This window comes from Lepidochelys olivacea (assembly GCF_965140295.1).
Source record: "Lepidochelys olivacea isolate rLepOli2 genome assembly, chromosome: 1".
NCBI lineage: Eukaryota > Metazoa > Chordata > Testudines > Cheloniidae > Lepidochelys > Lepidochelys olivacea.
Genome location: NC_140411.1, coordinates 94094846 through 94112970, shown reverse-complemented (window position 1 = coordinate 94112970; position 18125 = coordinate 94094846).

Here is an 18125-nt window from a genome sequence, read left to right as displayed (position 1 = left end):
CCACTTTTATTATGTTTGCAGCGGTTTTATTTTTCCCTGCTTCAGCCTTACTGGCCGTGATACTTTGGTTTGCTCTGACCATTAAACCAAAACTTCATTTAGGGAGTGTCTGTTTTTTCTGCTAATTCCATTTTATTTTTGATCCCAGCACTATAATTATTAACCAGCACATTTACATACTGGGGGTCCTGATGCCAATTAACAGTATCATTTATCTTATTCATTTGCCATGCAGAGGACAGCCTCTCATGATAATTTGTAGGATGTTCCCCTGGTGACTGTTTGATATTTGCCACCAGAACAACCCCCGTTTGTCCAGGATTTAAAATTCCCTGTAACTGCATTAAAGTTTTATCAAAGCCCTTTTGGCCAGTTCTAAAACTGTCTGGAAGCACAGTCCATGCTTCCTTGTCAACTGTCATCTTCAATTTTTTAATCAGATCTTCCTGAGTTAAATCATGTAGCTCCTTTTGTTGTTTAATTCTACTCACACGCAGAGAGATAGAATTCCCTTTTTCATATGACCCAGAAGTTGAGCTAAAAATGTAAGTGTTTTAATATTAGTAACAGTCCCTGACTTTTCAGTTTTAGTAAAAGTCTCTAGTCTATTTAATTTAGTGTTGGAGGACGACCCTAGTGGCTGCCAAGGCTCTGTCTCCTCTTCCTCAGATTCTGTTTCTTGAGCTTCTTCCTCAGATTTCCCCCCTGAATCAATCAAACTCTGATGACCTGGGGTGGCTGTTTGTTTAGACTGTCTTCTTGTTCTCCCTGCTGCTACAGGAATCTTAACCCTTTCACCACATGCTCTCTCTCACCTCATCTACTCACTGATCTACATACGCATAACCGTACTCCTGACAATCCCAATAAACATAATCTCCTGGGCCTGAATACAGAGGTGCTCTGGGTGGCAGATGATCTGGTCTTAAAGCTGCTATCTGCCCCCTGAAAGCTGTGACCTGTTCCTTTAAATCCTTCTCTCTCAACTTACACTGACTGTGATCTTTCACCATGAGTCTTCCTGCTGCAACCTGTCTCTGCACTATCCTACATGCACTTTTGAAATCCTCAGCTTGCAATTTCCACCTTAATTTCTCCTTTCTCTCCTGACTGATTTATTCCTGGAAGTACCCACTTTTATCCTTTGCCTCCTGCAAATTACAAGACAAGGATGTGTTTAAACCACTGACACCATCCAGTTGTTTTACTTCCTTGTTTTGCTCCTTTTTTGCCTCCATATATCATATTTCAATTCCTTCATTTTCTCCTTCATTTTAATAACCATATTATTTAAAGCCATGCAAGTTACATACAGACATTGTATAGCCATGCATTTTAACTGTTTCTCTTTCCCTTTTCTACCTTTCCTCTCTGTCTCTTCTTCTATCAACTGACACACATATTTCCAAGGATCACGTTCATCAGTTGCTTTTAGTGCAAATAAGTGGTTCTTTGTTCAATAACATAGTTTATTATAAAATTCTCTAGGACAGTCCCCTTGTCAGCCCAACATTTTTCTTATTTAACCGATTTCAAGATTTTATCTTAAACTTTATTATTTTCCGCAGGTACCTTTTACTGCAGAGTGCCTGAATGCGCTATGCATTCAGGCATTAGAACAGTAGAAAAACCCCTCTGTGAGCTGTTCCTTGCCTTTTACCAGAAAACAGAGGTCGCTATCCCAGGTAACCTGGATCCAATTGATACCGTTATTGACAATCACGTCTTGGTCACCAATTTGTTGCGTGTCTGAGTTAACGACTTGAGATTGTCGACATAACAGGCTCAATTGAAATGATTTAATCTAAGGTTATTAGTCAGAGATTAGTACAGCACTATATAGAATTCAGAAATAAATAGATCTATTACCACCCTTTGTTGTCAGACTAGGAGCTGGATATGTGTCTTTCCTGCATCTGGAAGAGACGCACAGTTTTCATTCCCTCAACCTATGTTTTCCTATCACTACAATTATATGGGGTTTCAGTCAAAGGAAACCTAGTTGCCAAGAATTTCTCCTAGAAACTTATGTTTTGATGTCAATTCTATACAGTCTCATGTGACTCATGTGACAAGGCATGATTATTTACAGCTGAGAGGACTAACAATTCTTCAAGTTAATATCTCTCAGTAGGTCTATCTTACTCCACAATCATTCTTCCATGTTGATTTCCCCAATAGAAAACATCTGCTACAACAATAATTTCTTATTAGTTTTCCAAGATTAGATACAGCATAATAAATAAATTCCTGAATAGGGTTACTTATTGGTCAAGACCAGTGTTCTAGGCCTTAAAAATCAGACATACTCTTTGTTGAAGATAAATATTCTAAAGAATAGTTACTATCTATAAATCAAATATACAGAAGGTAAGAACTAAAGGTATTACTGTTTACTAACAGGTACTAACAGACACCATGTAACAATCTTGGGGTTCCTTAAATAACAAACCAGTGAATGAAAAAGGCATAAAACTTTAATAAAAAAACCTAGAGCGCTTCTGTAGTGAGTTGCTGCACACAGCCTTGTGGTGTCCCCAATCCCCACCTCCAGGGCACATCTCCAAATTCCTATGTGCATAATACTGTCTCTTATGAGGAAGCATCTCTAAATTATAATTTTCTACAAACATACCTCTATAGGACTCATGCATTAAGATGTGGAGGTTCCTACTGAGACTCCCATTGCCAATGATATATTCAGGGTTGTGGAATTATATGAATGACTTTGGATATACCCATTCCTAGTAAAAGAAAATCATACACCTGGTAGAAACTGGCTCCTCTTTTTGTCTGTATTACACTAAACATGATGGGTACCTTTATTTGATTGGGCCATGTGGACAACAGTAATTTAAATATTAAATAATTATTTCAACATAACCAATAGAAATGCGGAGAGCGTGAACAAGTATACATAACAATCACAGATATTCCAGGAGAGACTGAGACAGAGAGTAGGCAAGAAAAAAAAATCTCCATTGTATCTAATTGAGCTGTCAGCTCACAAAGTGATATTGTTTTATAGCATGACATGACATAATTCATAACTACTTCTAACATAGGATGATAGAAGAATTACAAAATGACATAAGACATTGCTGGCAAATTAAAGGGAAAAAGACTTCACTGAAAGACCATTGATTAACTAGGAAAGCATAAGAAAAGTTAGCTGGATACATAAGGGGAAGTACTTATAATAAGGCTAAATATGACAGTTATCAGACTTCTCCTTGCTATATCAAGGACCATATGTACCGCTAGGTGAATATTACAAGAAAGCGTATGTGAACATTCGTTCAAATAATAAATGTGATTTCACGTTGACAATAGTAACAGCCTTCTTAGTAGCTCTCTATGCAAAATTGAATGAACAAAGATTTGTTTACCCAACTGTTTGAAGAGAAGAGTTGTTATGGATATGGTACATGTGTCTGATGAGTATTCACATATAGATGTTTAGTGGTCATCTTGAACACTATTTCAGGGGTTTGCCAGGGCCTGTCAAAGACGCAGGCGAGGAGCATCTTTGGCGCCTGCTCCCATGTGTTAAACTTTTGAATACATTATTTTTTATTGCATTTGTAGCCCATTTTATGGCTTTGATACACAATTTGCATTTGTGATTTATCCCTGTCATATAAGACAATATATTTGCTAGGATCTGTAAATTTATATTTCTTCAAGACATAATAAGCAAATAAAAAATCATTTCCTCTAAGTTTATAGAAACTTTTTAATTTTAATAAGAACTGAAATGTTCTAACATTAAGATATTGAATGGTACATAAACATTGGGACAATATTAAATAGTGTTTCAGTAGGTGACAGACTTAGAATGTTAACCCTGGTCCTTTAGTTCAAAAGGTTGCTATTCTTGCCTTTGCCCTCACGAACTGAAGCACAGCATCAGAGGACCCAAAGATTGGCCAATGGTATTTAAAGTGATAAAACAGCAAGCAACATCAGTCTCTCATCAGCCATCATTGATCAAAGAACCTGAGCTTCGAAAAGCTACACTCATCACTCGTAACTGTGATTGGCAGTGTGTGCAGAATTCTCAAAACTATCCCCACATTAGGAAAAGTGTCCTTCAGCTCTGCATCATGAATGAATTGGAGAACTTAGAATAGAGATTGCTTCCTGTGTGGCAAAATGTGATGGATGTTGTCCAATTCGACAAAGATGGCTTTATCATTGATGTCCCAAAATTCCCCATAAGTAACTGTCCAGTGAAGGTCCGGGCAATTGTTCAAGAGTTTAGGGAATTTATTTTTCTCCATTGGACAAAAAGAGAAACCAAAGAGACTTGCAAAGAGAATTGGATACATTAACATCTGTTTAGTTTCCACCTTTGTGAGTATAAGGCTTTCCACATGCTGGAACCAATTTGACATCTGTGACATGATAAAAGGGTTAGTAATTTTGTATGTCTGGGAGCTCAACCTCCACACCCCCTCTGAGCTACAGGGAGCTGCAGTTTTTAAAGTGATAGTCATGGGCAGTTTTCCTGACAGAGTTCCATACACTGCTGGTTGCATGAGGGTTTTTGGGCTAGTCTAGCTAAGAGCTACCATTTCCATTCTCACCAAACTTGCATATGGAGTAGGGGGGATTATAATTTGGAAGAATTGGCAGAGCAAGGACATCATATGGATTTCCCAAGTAGTCAGAGATGAAAGCTTTGTCTTTTTTCTAACACTAAACTAACAATATGACCTACCACTCTAAAGGGAGTGGCAATACTTACAACTAAAACATGTGCTAATCTATCATCCTAGGGTGCCCCAGGACTGCCAGAGGCCCCAGATCTACTGGCAACTTTGGAACTGCTTCATAAACTCTCCTGGCCCACGCCCACTATGCATATTTTATGAATGAAGAGGAATTTCATTGGTCTGGAGTTTTCCGAAAACATGGGTGTTGTGATTCCCTCAGAGAACTTTTTCCACTTGGTTCCCCAAGAATTCAGTCCGATTCCAGTCTTGTCCCTCAGGTTCCTTTATTTGTCATACAGCAAAGCTAAACTGAGGTTTCAGACTTTTGCATAGAGGGTGGGTAGAGGATGTACCACGCATCCAAAGTTACACAGCAAACCTCTTCCTTTATATACATTTACACATTACATTGCATCTACTATACATTGCATCACATGTTTTAGGAATGGTTTAATCACTTTGTAGGAACCAATCCCTGTTCAGCACGTTTTCTGTCCCCCAACTGTCCATGTATGACTTACTTTGTTCTTCATTTTATATTCCAGGCTTATTTTATCCATTGTGATCTTATCCATTGTATATGGTTCCCTGAGTGTTTGCCCTTATTTTAGCTAGTACAGGCATTCTGTTTCCAGTCTGCTGATCCATTTACCTCCTAATCCTCTCTGCCAAGACATGAAGCCTCCACCCTGAGCATATCACAGACTGCTAAACATGCTTATGTGGCTTTCAGGCTATACCTGCTACAGCAAAAGATTATATTCAAATGTATTGGGCATTACAGAAGTTGTGCAAGATGGTGAGACCTTGTAATCTGATGTTAGTTGGTGCTCTACTAAAAAAAAAAAAAGAGACTTAATGCATATACTGTGGGACTCTCCAATCAGGCGGGTGTGGAAAGAGGTGTACACAGGAGTGAAAATAGGGCTTGGCTTCAGCAACCAAACCACAGATTCTGGCAACCAGAGGTTAGGGGCACTTCAGAGCATGATTTTACATCTCTGCCCCTCCTGGCTAATAGCCATTGATGGACCTATCCTCCATGAACTTATCTAGTTCTTTTTTCAACCCTGTTATAGTTTTGGCCTTCACAACATCCTCTGGCAAAGAGTTCCACAGGTTGACTGTGTGCTAAGTGAAGAAATCCTTCCTTTTGTTTGTTTTATACCTGCTGCCTACTAATTTCATTTGGTGACCCCTAGTTCTTTTGTTATGAGAGGACCAAATAACACTTCCTTTTTTCCTATCTATTTTGCCCCTTACTGCAAAGTAGATTGCAATTGAGGTTTTTGCTTTCTATACTGAGCTACTAAAGGCTTCTTTCGGGGGAGGAGGGCATCTTTTATTTTCTATGGGGGAAAACAGACAGTAATATGAAGAGCAAAAATCTATGTCAGGCTTGACAAAGCCCTGGCTGGGATGATTTAGTTGGGAATTGGTCCTGCTTTGAGCAGGGGGTTGGACTAGATGACCTTCTGGGGTCCCTTCCAACCCTGATATTCTATGATTCTATGATATTCTGGAATCTTAGAGAGTCATCAAACATTATGTGTTAAGCATGGCCAAAAGAAGTAACAATATTTGTTTTATATTGCTATGTAGATAGGGGTTCCATAGATATCTCTGGCATCTCATTAAATATGTCCTTTATTAGTCACTACTTACCCAGTATAAGTCCTAAAACACAAGTACACTTTCAAAATTACACATTAAATCAAGGTTCACAATATTGCAGCTAGGCTCTCACTTCACTTGTGTTCATTTTTATATTTCACTGACTGACTGGCGATGCTCCACCCCTTATATTTATGCGAGGACATGGCTGACAACATTCTGGGAGATTCGAGGAAAATGTAGTTCTCTGATAGTCTGGAAGGTTCCAGAAGATTCTACAAATATACTGAACATTTTAGGAGGTTAGTGAAAAAAGAATCCACATATGGAATACCTAAAACATTTTACTTTCCCTTTTGTCACTAACAACAAAAACAGCACCCTGAGCCTGGTGCCCCCCAAGCCTAGCTCCCCTTGCTGTGGCCTGGGTTTGCTGCCACTAAATCTGGTGGTGGAGTTAGCAGTCAACTAGTAAGTGTGCAGAAAGAATATCATGTGAGTAAGTTGCCTAAGCAGAGTAGATAGCAGCAAATACTCAAAGCAGTAGTTGCAATTAGTATTCTATTCTGACAGCAGGTATCACCTTACTCTGTGAGTTATCCCACTGGAGACTATTTGCATAAGGATGATTGTATTGTATTCTGAATAAATTGTTCTTGAGACTGGTGTGAAATCAATAATATAGAGAAACAGGTTAGGTTATCTAGTTCATTCCATGGCCAGTACAGGTTTTTTTGCTACAGGATATTTTCTAATTATTGTCTAGTGTCACTAGGTGTATCACACATTGTCTGTGCATGCAACCAGAAGTGCATTGGCCTCTTTTTCTGCTATATGCATTGCAAACTCATACCAAATTACTTAACTACTTGCAAGCATAGATCTCTTTTGATATTATTGCTTTCCAAGTGTCCTCTGAAAATCTGGATATCTGGATTGTGTTGTGCATATGTATTTACTTGAACTATTGTCAAACAGGCTTTCGTCAATCAACACACAGGCTAATTGCAGCAATTGTCAGGTACTGCCAAGCAACAGCTATTATCAGAAAGGGATCCTATAGATAGAAGTATGACTTTATATTTGTATGTAATGAAAATGCAGCTCTGAACTCAGTGACAAGAATAATTTATATCAAAAAAAGCCAAAGAAGACATACCGGAAACTTGGATATATCATGTATACTATGTATATATAGAAAATGCTGTTGGGTCTAATAATGTTTCACCTATCAATTGTACTCTAGATATAGTTCCTAAGCTCTGGAATTATGTACATATGTCATTAGGAACATCTGACCTAATTTTCAGAGGGGCTGAACAACCACAGCTCCCTTTGATACTAATGGAAGCTTTAAGTGCTCACCATAACACTTTAAAAAAACACGCCATTTTTACTTAGATGAATAAATATGGATTTTATGTGCCTTTGGGCACCTAATGTTGAGCTATCTAACAAAGAAAAGACAAGCAGCACTGGGACTATCAAACATATAGAGCCAAACAAATCACAGTTTCTTCCAAAGTAATGATGTTCATTCAAATAAATAACAGGGCTCAGTGAATTCTCAGAAAAGCTTTCTCCATAAACACACAAAAATGGGAAGTAGGTAAATATGAATGGCATTTTGGGCTGTATAAGAAGGGGCATTGCCAGCAGATAGAGGGACGTGATTGTTCCCCTCTATTCAAGATTAATGAGGCCTCATCTGGAATACTGTGTCCAGTTTTGGGCCCCACACTACAAGAAGGATGTGAAAAAATTGGAAAGCATCCAGCAGAGGACAACAAAATTGATTAGGGGTCTGGAACACATGACTTATGAGGAGAGGCTGAGGGAACTGGGATTGTTTAGTCTGCAGAAGAGAAGAATGAGGGGGGATTTGATAGCTGCTTTCAACTACCTGAGAGGTGGTTCCAAATAGGATGGTTCTAGACTATTCTCAGTGGTAGCAGATGACAGAACAAGGATTAATGGTCTCAAGTTGCAGTGGGGGAGGTTTAGGTTGGATATTAGGAAAAGCTTTTTCACTAGGAGGTGGTGAAGCACTGGAATGCCTTAACTAGGGAGGTGGTGGAATCTCCTTGCTTTGAAGTTTTTAAGGTCAGGCTTGAGAAAGCCCTGGCTGGGATGATTTACTTAGGGATTGGTCCTGCTTTGAGCAGGGGGTTGGACTAGATGACCTCCTGAGGTCCCTTCTGACCCTGATATTCTATGATTCTATGAAGGAGTGGTATAGATGAGATTCAAAGCTTTTACTTTTCATTGGATTCTATTTTTTATATTTTGCTGATTATTATAAGGTCACCTCTCAGGAATCATCACAGTTGTTTACAAAACATTATCATTCAGGGGATCATTAAATGCTTCAGTGATGCACTGACATATAGGAAAGACAATTGAAAATGGAAGAATTCTGCTCTCAGAGTAGTGTTATAAAAGGCATAGAGAGATAAAAACTGATGCCCTGACTTAGTCTATTATTCAGATCCACCTCCCAATGAAGGCAAAGTACTTCAGAATTTGTTCTACAGCGTTTATATAACCAATAAACATGCAAAAGTTAAACATTCTATACCAACCATTTCATTCCTAGTATCCAGCTTATGAATACTGAAATCAGAAACTGAGGGATTGTGTAAGGTCATATGTATAACCTCTCTCGATTTGTGGCCACAACTCTGGAAGAGCAGGGGAAAAAATTACCTTCAGAACATCCTTACACTGAGCATACTGCATGCTGGATCAAGCTGAGAAGAATTTAGTGGATTTGGCTGGATACTGTGCAGATATGTTCAATAGAGTTATAATTATGTACTTCACTGATTGTTTGTCACTGATTTGATTTAAAGTGCAGCCAGTAACCAGGGGCTCATGCAATCATTTCTATTACAGCAATCTGAAACCATCTTTGACATAGAATTGTTCAGGTCTTTGTAAAACGAGAATATAGGCAACAAGAGTGAGAACTATTCAAGATGCATACAAATCTGCTGCTTCACTAACTTAAGGCTCTTTCCTTGTTCCAAAAACTATATGTGATCTTTTACAAATAATGAGAGACTGTAGAAATCTGACAAATTTCACAAAGGAATTGATGTGCTAATTCTACCAAAATTGCTCCGTTTATTGTCTTCATCCATTTGTTTAATGCAACTTAGGGTGACATAATGGAAAGACAAAACCATTCATAGACAGAGTGCATCTATTTGCTATCTCCATCCTTAGTCCATTTAGTCATGCAGTTTTGATCATAGTTCATCTGGACAATTTGCTAATGAGGTGGAGAATAGTGAGATAATGCAAATAATACACATTTAAAAGTTACTATTTATTTAACTGAACACATAGAGTATTATACATTTATGGTTAAAGCATAATTTATGAGTCCTTTGTAATTAGAATAATATATATTCCAGATTGTTTTGTTTAATATATTACTTTGAAGAAATTGTGCAAACAGTGACAATCAGTGAGATAGTTCATCTTGTGCATGACTCCTATTGAGCTGAGCTACTGGGAATGACAAACATTTACTGTTATCAGCAAAGAAACCTATCAGCAGCAGTTAAGAACTCATGATAAAAGCAGAATTTCTGGCACCTCAGGTTTCCCATTTTAACACTATGGTGGAACCACTACTGCTGCAGAATCAATGATGTGCCCAAGTCTCTCATCTGTAGGTCCTCTTCCCGTGCCTGTACCTATACTCCTTGCTTTTCACAGAAAAGGGCTTGTTATCAAGAAGGACAACATAAAAATATAGTCAGCTGAGGATCTGACACTTTATTCATAAGATAAGTGGGTGTAAACACTTATCAGGAGAGGAGTTCCTAAACACATTGCAACTAGTAAGTGATAATGAAAAACCTGTGTGATTGAGGAGATTAGTTAATATATCCCTAAAAAGTGTTCAAATCATGCTGTCTAAATTGTATTGTGAATAAAGTACAAAATAGCAATGTTGTGTCTTCACACCTTCCTGAGTTTTCAGTCAGTTCAGCCATGATTATAATTTGTAACGATGAGAGGTTGATTTTTGCTATAGCTGAGAATTTCATAATATAAAGCTAATCATTCATGGACTGTTTTCTTAAAAGAAAAAGGCATCAGAAAAGGGGGAGTGTAAGAAGACACCATTATTGATCTTCCATGTTAAAATTAAAATTACACCAAGGTCTCCCTTATTTTTAACTGCGTATCTTGTCAATCTACTCTCTAAAAAAGACTGCAAGACAAAGGAGGACATGGATGGGGAGAAGAATATAGAAGGAAATCAAAGTAGAGGAATAGATACCCGGGATTCTGGGTGTGAAACTCAGTGACAATGGAGAAGTAGTGCTCCTTGACCAGGAAGATGGCAAAGCTGAAGCAGAAATAATGAGTGAAACCTCAGACACAAAAGGTACAGCCATCTATATTAGGAAAGAATGAATCTGGCACATCATTCAACAGCAAACTAATGAACAGAGTTGGCATTTATGAGGCCATAATTAGGCTACAAAGTGAAGTTCATCTCTCTCTTGGTGGTACGATTGTTTCAGTCTAGCTGCTTGCATATTTAACAAGGAAACAGTGCACTGATTTGCATGTTAAATGCTTTTTCTCTCCACCTAAGGCATAGAGACCTGATGCATTCTGAAAATAAAGTCTTAGATTCATTATACAGTAAAAACTGCCAAAAAACCCTTAATTCTGTGATTTCTGTGGATTTTCTGCTCCTGTGAGTCTCTACAACTCCTGCTCATCCATCAGCCAATGGTCACAATGAAATAGCCTCAATAATGTAATGAGGAGAGAGATGGACTCTTGCTAAATCCGTCATTTTATTAAATCAGGCATGTTCAATTACAAGCACAAAAAATTATGGGTAAATGAATGCCAAATACGAGTACATAGTGACAATTATTGAATATACATCTCACTATTAAGCATATAGTTGGGCATGAGAGGGGAGGAAAGAAAACCAGCGAGAAAGGGCTAAGAGAAGAAGGATCTCTGATGTGTTAGGGCTGGTCTACACTACCACTTAAACCGATGTAATTTACTTCACTCAGGGGTGTGAAAAAGACCTGCCCCCTTAGCGATGTAAGTTACACTGTCCTAAACACTGTCCACGGGCACGATGTAGTCGGAGAGCACCTTCCGTTGACATAGCTTCCACCTCTAGCAGAGGTGGACTAAAGAGGACAGAGCAAGTCAGAATGAAAGTAGGGACACAGGTCCACCTTTCCCACCAACTTGCGGAGCTCTTTGAGAGTGGTGAATGGGACATGCTTGCGTGCAGTGCTGGGGTGAGCTGAGGCAGAATTTTGGACACATTGTGCAGTAGTCTTCCAGAGGAATCTGATCGCTGTGTGCCTCTTATATATCCTGTTTAACATAGCTGCTGGTGCTTGGGGGAAAATCATTTGCATCTTGCTTTCAAACAAAATAAGTCATACTAATACTAGTTGAAGTTTTCCATAAAAATGTTCTCGATGGATTAAGGCTATTCTACTAAATAGAAATTTTTGCCCTCCCAAATCAATATTTGTCAAAATGTTTTGGATTTTTTTTAATGAAAAACATTGTTTTGTGCAATCAAAGCCAAACTATTTTAAAAACTGATTTTTTTTTTTTTTTTTTTTTACAAAATCCCCTCAAAATCGAAATTTTCATTGTAGCTCAGGAGAAAAGGTATCAGTTATATTTAGGATATAGAGATGAAATATAGGTATTAATTAAAGTTGTAACACTGGCTTACGGTCCTGAGGCCTGCAAAATATTTATCTTAGCCAAATTAGGCCTTCAGATTTAGCATAAATTAGCATAAGTAAATTAATAATAAACCTGCTGAGTTTGTCTGTATGTTTTTGATATGCTGATGTTTTGAAAAGAACTGCTGAGTTTGGATAATAATGTCTACCAAAGATAGTAGACAGCATAAGATGACCGTTGGTAGCAGGGGTGAAATATTAGAGACTTCCTTAAGACCTGTTACTATGGTGACAAGGTGACATAAATGATAATGAGTACAAGGAGAATTAATGAGTTAGCCTATGAAAAATGGGGCATCCCAAATATATTGGGTATATAAGTTCAAATAAGGAAAATGTATGATCCCCACTGTCCATCAGAGTATCACATTATAAAAGCTATATCCTTGTCTGCATGTCTTGGTTGCGGGGGGCTGGCCCAGCCCCCGATCATTTTTTTTTTTTGCCCTCCGTTGGACAATTGCCAATTTGTCCATATCGTTTCTGTAGGGCCCCAAAAATGGATGCAATATTCCAGATGTGACCTCACCCATGCCAAACAGAGGGGAATGATCATTTCCTTCGATCTTCTGGCAAAGCTCCTACTAATTCAGCCTAATATGCCATTAGCCTTCTTGGCAACAAGGGCACACTGCTGACTCATATCCAACTTCTCATCCACTGTAATCCCCAGGTCGTTTTCTGCAGAACTGCTGCATAGCCAGTCAGTGCCCTGACTGTAGTGGTGCGAGGGATTTTTCCGTCTTTCCGTCCTAAATGCAGGACTCTGCACTTGTCCTTGTTGAAACTCATCCAATTTCTTTTGGCCCAATCCTCCAATTTGTCTAGGTCACTCTGGGCCCTACCCCTATCCTCCCACATATCTACCTCTCCCCCTAGCATAGTGTCATCTGTGAACTTGCTGAGGGTGCAATCTATCCTATCGTCCAGATCATTAATAAAGATGTTGAACAAAACCGGCCCCAGGACTGACCCCTGAGGCACTCCACTTGATATCGGCTGCCAACTAGACATCGAGCCACTGATCACTACCTGTTGAACTCAACAACTTATCCAACTTTCTATCCACCTGATAGTCCATTCATCCAATCTGTACTTTTTTAACTTGCTGGCAAAAATACTGTGGGAGACCATATCAAAAGCTTTGCTAAAGTCCAGATATATCATATCCACCGCCGATTCCCTCAGCACCCTCAGATGCATTAGAACTGGACCCATGGACTTGTGCATGTCCAGCTTTTCTAAACAGTCTTTAACCTATTCTTTCACCAATGAGGGCTGCTCACCTCCTCCCCATACTGTGTTGCCCAGGACAGCAGTGTGGAAGCTGACCTTGTCTGAGAAGACCAAGGCAAAAAAAGCATTGAGTACTTCAGCTTTTTCCAAATCATCTGTCACTAGGTTGTCTCCCCATTCATTAAGGGTCCCACACTTTCCCTGACTTTTTTTCTGGTTGCTAACATACCTGTAGAAACCCTTCTTGTTACTCTTCATGTCCCTTGCTAGCTGCAACTCCAGTTCAATTTTGGCCTTCCTGTTTACACCCCTGCATGGTCAAGCAATATTTTTATACTCCCTAGTCATCTGACAAAGTTTCCACTTCTTGTAAGCTTACTTTTTGTGTTTAAGCTCTCTGATGATCTCATTGTTAAGCCAACCTGGTCACCTGCCATATTTCTATTCTTTCTGCTCATTGGGATGGTTTGTTTCTCCACCCTCAATAAGGCTTCTTTAAAATACAGCCAGCTTTCCTGGACTCCTTTCCCTCTCATATTAGCCTCCCAGGATATCCTGCCCATAAGATCCCTAAGGGAGTCAAAGTCTACTTTTCGGAAATCCAGGGGCCGTATTTTGCTACTCTCTTTTCTTCCTTTTGTGAAGATCCTGAACTCAACCATCTCACTGTCACTGCTGCCCAGGTGGCCACCCATTTCTACTTCCCCTACCAATTCTTCCCTGTCTGTGAGCAGCAGGTCAAGAGGACAATGGCCTCTGGTTGGTTCCTCCAGTAGTTGCACCAGGAAGTTGTCCCCAACACTCTCCAAAATCTTCCTGGATTGTCTGTGCAATTCTGTATTGCTCTCCCAGCAGATGTGAGGGTGACTGAAGTTCCCCATTAGAACCAGTGCCTGTGTTCTGGAAACTGCAATTAATTGTCCGAAGAAAGCCTCATCTACCTTATCCTCATGGTCTGGTGGTCTATAGCACACGCCCACCACAACATCACCCTTGTTGCTCTCGGTTCGAAACTTAACCCAAAGACTCTCGACAGGCTTTTCTCCAGTTTCATGGAGCTCTGAGCAATCATACTGCTGTCTTACATACAGTGCAATCCTCCACCTTTCCTCCCCTGCTTGCCTTCCTGAACAGTTTATACCCATCGATGATAGGAAGTCCTGGCAAAGTCAAGGAATTATGATGTGATTGGAATAACAGAGATTGGTGGGATAACTCACATGGCTGGAGTACTGTCATGGATGGATATAAGCTGTTCAGGAAGGACAGACAGGGCAGAAAAGGTGGGGGAGTTGCACTGTATGTAAGAGAGCAGTATGACTGCTCAGAGCTCAAGTGTGAAACTGCAGAAAAACCTGAGAGTCTCTGGATTAAGTTTAGAAGTGTGAGCAACAAGGGTGATGTGGTGGTGGGAATCTACTATAGACCACCGGACCAGGGGGATGAGGTGGACGAGGCTTTCTTCCGGCAACTCGCAGAAGTTACTAGATCACATGCCCTGGTTCTCATGGGAGACTAAAATCACCCTGATATCTGCTGGGAGAGCAATACAGCGGTGCACAGACAATCCAGAAAGTTTTTGGAAAACGTAGGGGACAATTTCCTGGTGCAAGTGCTGGAGGAACCAACTAGAGGCAGAGCTCTTCTTGACCTGCTGCTCACAAACTGGGAAGAATTAGTAGGGGAAGCAAAAGTGGATGGGAACCTGGGAGGCAGTGACCATGAGATGGTCAAGTTAAGGATCCTGACACAAGGAAGAAAGGAAAGCAGCAGAATACGGACCCTGGACTTCAGAAAAGCAGACTTTGATGCCCTCAGGGAACTAATGGGCAAGATCCCCTGGGAGAATAACATGAGGGGGAAAGGAGTCCAGGAGCGCTGGCTGTATTTTAAAGAATCCTTATTGAGGTTACAGGGACAAACCTTCCCCATGTGTAGAAAGAATAGTAAATATGGCAGGCAACCAGCTTGGCTTAACAGTAAAATCCTTGATGATCTTAAATACAAAAAAGAAGCTTACAAGAAGTGGAAGATTGGACAAATGACCAGGGAGGAGTATAAAAAATATTGCTTGGGGATGCAGGAGTGAAATCAGGAAGGCCAAATCACAGCTGGAGTTGCAGCTAGCAAGAGATGTTAAGAGTAACAAGAAGGGTTTCTTCAGGTATGTTGGCAACAAGAAGAAAGTCAAGGAAAGTGTGGGCCTCTTACTGAATGAGGGAGGCAACCTAGTGACAGAGGATGTGGAAAAAGCTAATGTACTCAATGCTTTTTTTGCCTCTGTCTTTCTTGAACAAGGTCAGCTCCCAGACTACTGCACTGGGCAGCACAGCCTAGGGAGGAGGTCACCAGCCCTCTGTGGAGAAAGAAGTGGTTCAGGACTATTTAGAAAAGCTGGACGTGCACAAGTCCATGGGGCCGGTCGAGTTGCATCCGAGAGTGCTAAAGGAGTTGGCGGATGTGATTGCAGAGCCATTGGCCATTATCTTTGAAAACTCATGGCGATAGGGGGAAGTCCCGGAAGACTGGAAAAAGGCTAATGTAGTGCCCATCTTTTAAAAAGGGAAGAAGGAGGATCCTGGGAACTACAAGCCAGTCAGCCTCACCTCAGTCCCCAGAAAAATCATGGAGCACGTCCTCAAGGAATCAATTCTGAAGCACTTAAAGGAGAGGAAAGTGATCAGGAACAGTCAGCATGGATTCACCAAGGGCAAGTCATGCCTGACTAATCTAATTGCCTTCTATGATGAGATAACTGGTTCTGTGGATGAAGGGAAAGCAGTAGACGTGTTGTTCCTTGACTTTAGCAAAGCTTTTGACACTGTCTCCCACAGTATTCTTGCCAGCAAGTTAAAGAAGTATGGTCTGGATGAATGGACTATAAGGTGGATAGAAAGCTGGCTAGATTGTCGGGCTCAATGGGTAGTGATCAATGGCTCTATGTCTAGTTGGCAGCGGGTATCAAGTGGAGTGCCCCAGGGGTCGGTCCTGGGGCAGGTTTTGTTCAATATCTTAATAAATGATCTGGAGGACGGTATGGATTGCACCCTCAGCAAGTTTGCAGATGACACTAAACTGGGAGGAGAGGTAGATACGCTGGAGGGTAGTGATAGGATACTGAGGAACCTAGACAAATTGGAGGATTGGGCCAAAAGAAATCTGATGAGGTTCAACAAGGACAAGTGCAGAGTCCTGCACTTAGGACGGAAGAATCCCACTCACTGCTACAGACTAGGGACTGAATGGATCGGCAGCAGTTCTGCAGAAAAGGACATAGGGGTTACAGTGGACGAGAAGCTGGATATAAGTCAACAGTGTGCCATTGTTGCAAAGAAGGTCAATGGCATTTTGGAATGTATAAGTAGGGGCATTGCCAGCAGATCGAGAGACAAGATCATTCCCCTCTATTCGACACTGGTGAGGCCTCATCTGGAGTACTGTGTCCAGTTTTGGGCCCCACACTACAAGAAGGATGTGAAAAAATTGGAAAGAGTCCATCAGAGGGCAACCAAAATGATTAGGGGACTGGAACACATGAGTTATGAGGAGAGGCTGAGGGAACTGGGGATGTTTAGTCTATGGAAGAGAAGAATGAGGGGGGATTTGATAGCTGTTTTCAACTACCTGAAAGGTGGATCCAAAGAGGATGGATCTAGACTGTTCTCAGTGGTAGCAGATGACAGAACAAGGAGTAATGGTCTCAAGTTGCAGTGAGGGAGGTTTAGGTTGGATATTAGGAAAACCTTTTTCACTAGGAGGGTGGTGAAACACTGGAATGCGTTACCTAGGGAGGTGGTGGAATCTCCTTCCTTAGAAGTTTTTAAGGTCAGGCTTGACAAAGCCCTGGCTGGGATGATTTTAATTGGGGATCAGTCCTGCTTTGAGCAGGGGATTGGACTAGATGACCTCCTGAGGTCCCTTCCAACCCTGATATTCTATGATTCTATGATACTCCAGTCATGTGAGCTACCCCACCAAGTCTCTGTTATTTCAATCACATCATAGTTCTTTGACTATGCCAAGATTTCCAATTCTTCCTGCTTGTTTCCCAGGCTTCTTGCATTTGTGTACAGGCACCTAATATAACTAGCCTATTGCCCTTCTTTCTCAGTATGAATAAGGAGCCTCTCCCCCCGACCCCTCGTTGCACCCTCTGCCTTGTGTTTCCTCCCAGTATCCCACTTCCCCACTTCCCTCAGGGCTTAGGTTTCTGTCCCCCAGTTTGAATATTTCACAGTGAGTGTACATTAAATTCAGGACTTTATAAATTGTCTAAAATAACCAGATAGAGCTATTTTCTTTAATATGAAAACTTTGGTGAAATCTGAATTTATTTCTGAAACAGGAACATTGGACCAAACCCTGACAGAATAGTGTAAAGCATCAATCAGCTCATCATGTCATGGTCTCATATGCAATTTCACAGTCTGACTACATAAGAGATAATGTAAGAGAAAGCAATACAAAATATTCATACTGAGCTCCTGTTAATTTGTAATTTAACTACTCAATTAACATTCTTGGATTTCTGCAAAGTCAAAGTTTTAAATAGTTCACAGCATACACAAACACTGCAACGTGCATTAATTAGAGTCTTCGCTGTTCCATATGAAAGGAGTTTTTAAAATTGTAAGTTTCTATTCTCCCTCTTTTTGTGATATAGTATTTCACAGTGTGAGCCATAGTTCATTCCTTAAGATTTATTTTATAGGCCTCAGAGTGTAATCTTATAAGAAGGATAAGGACACAACGCAGCATAGCTTGGGGGGAGTGATAGAACAAGAGTGCAGACACCTTC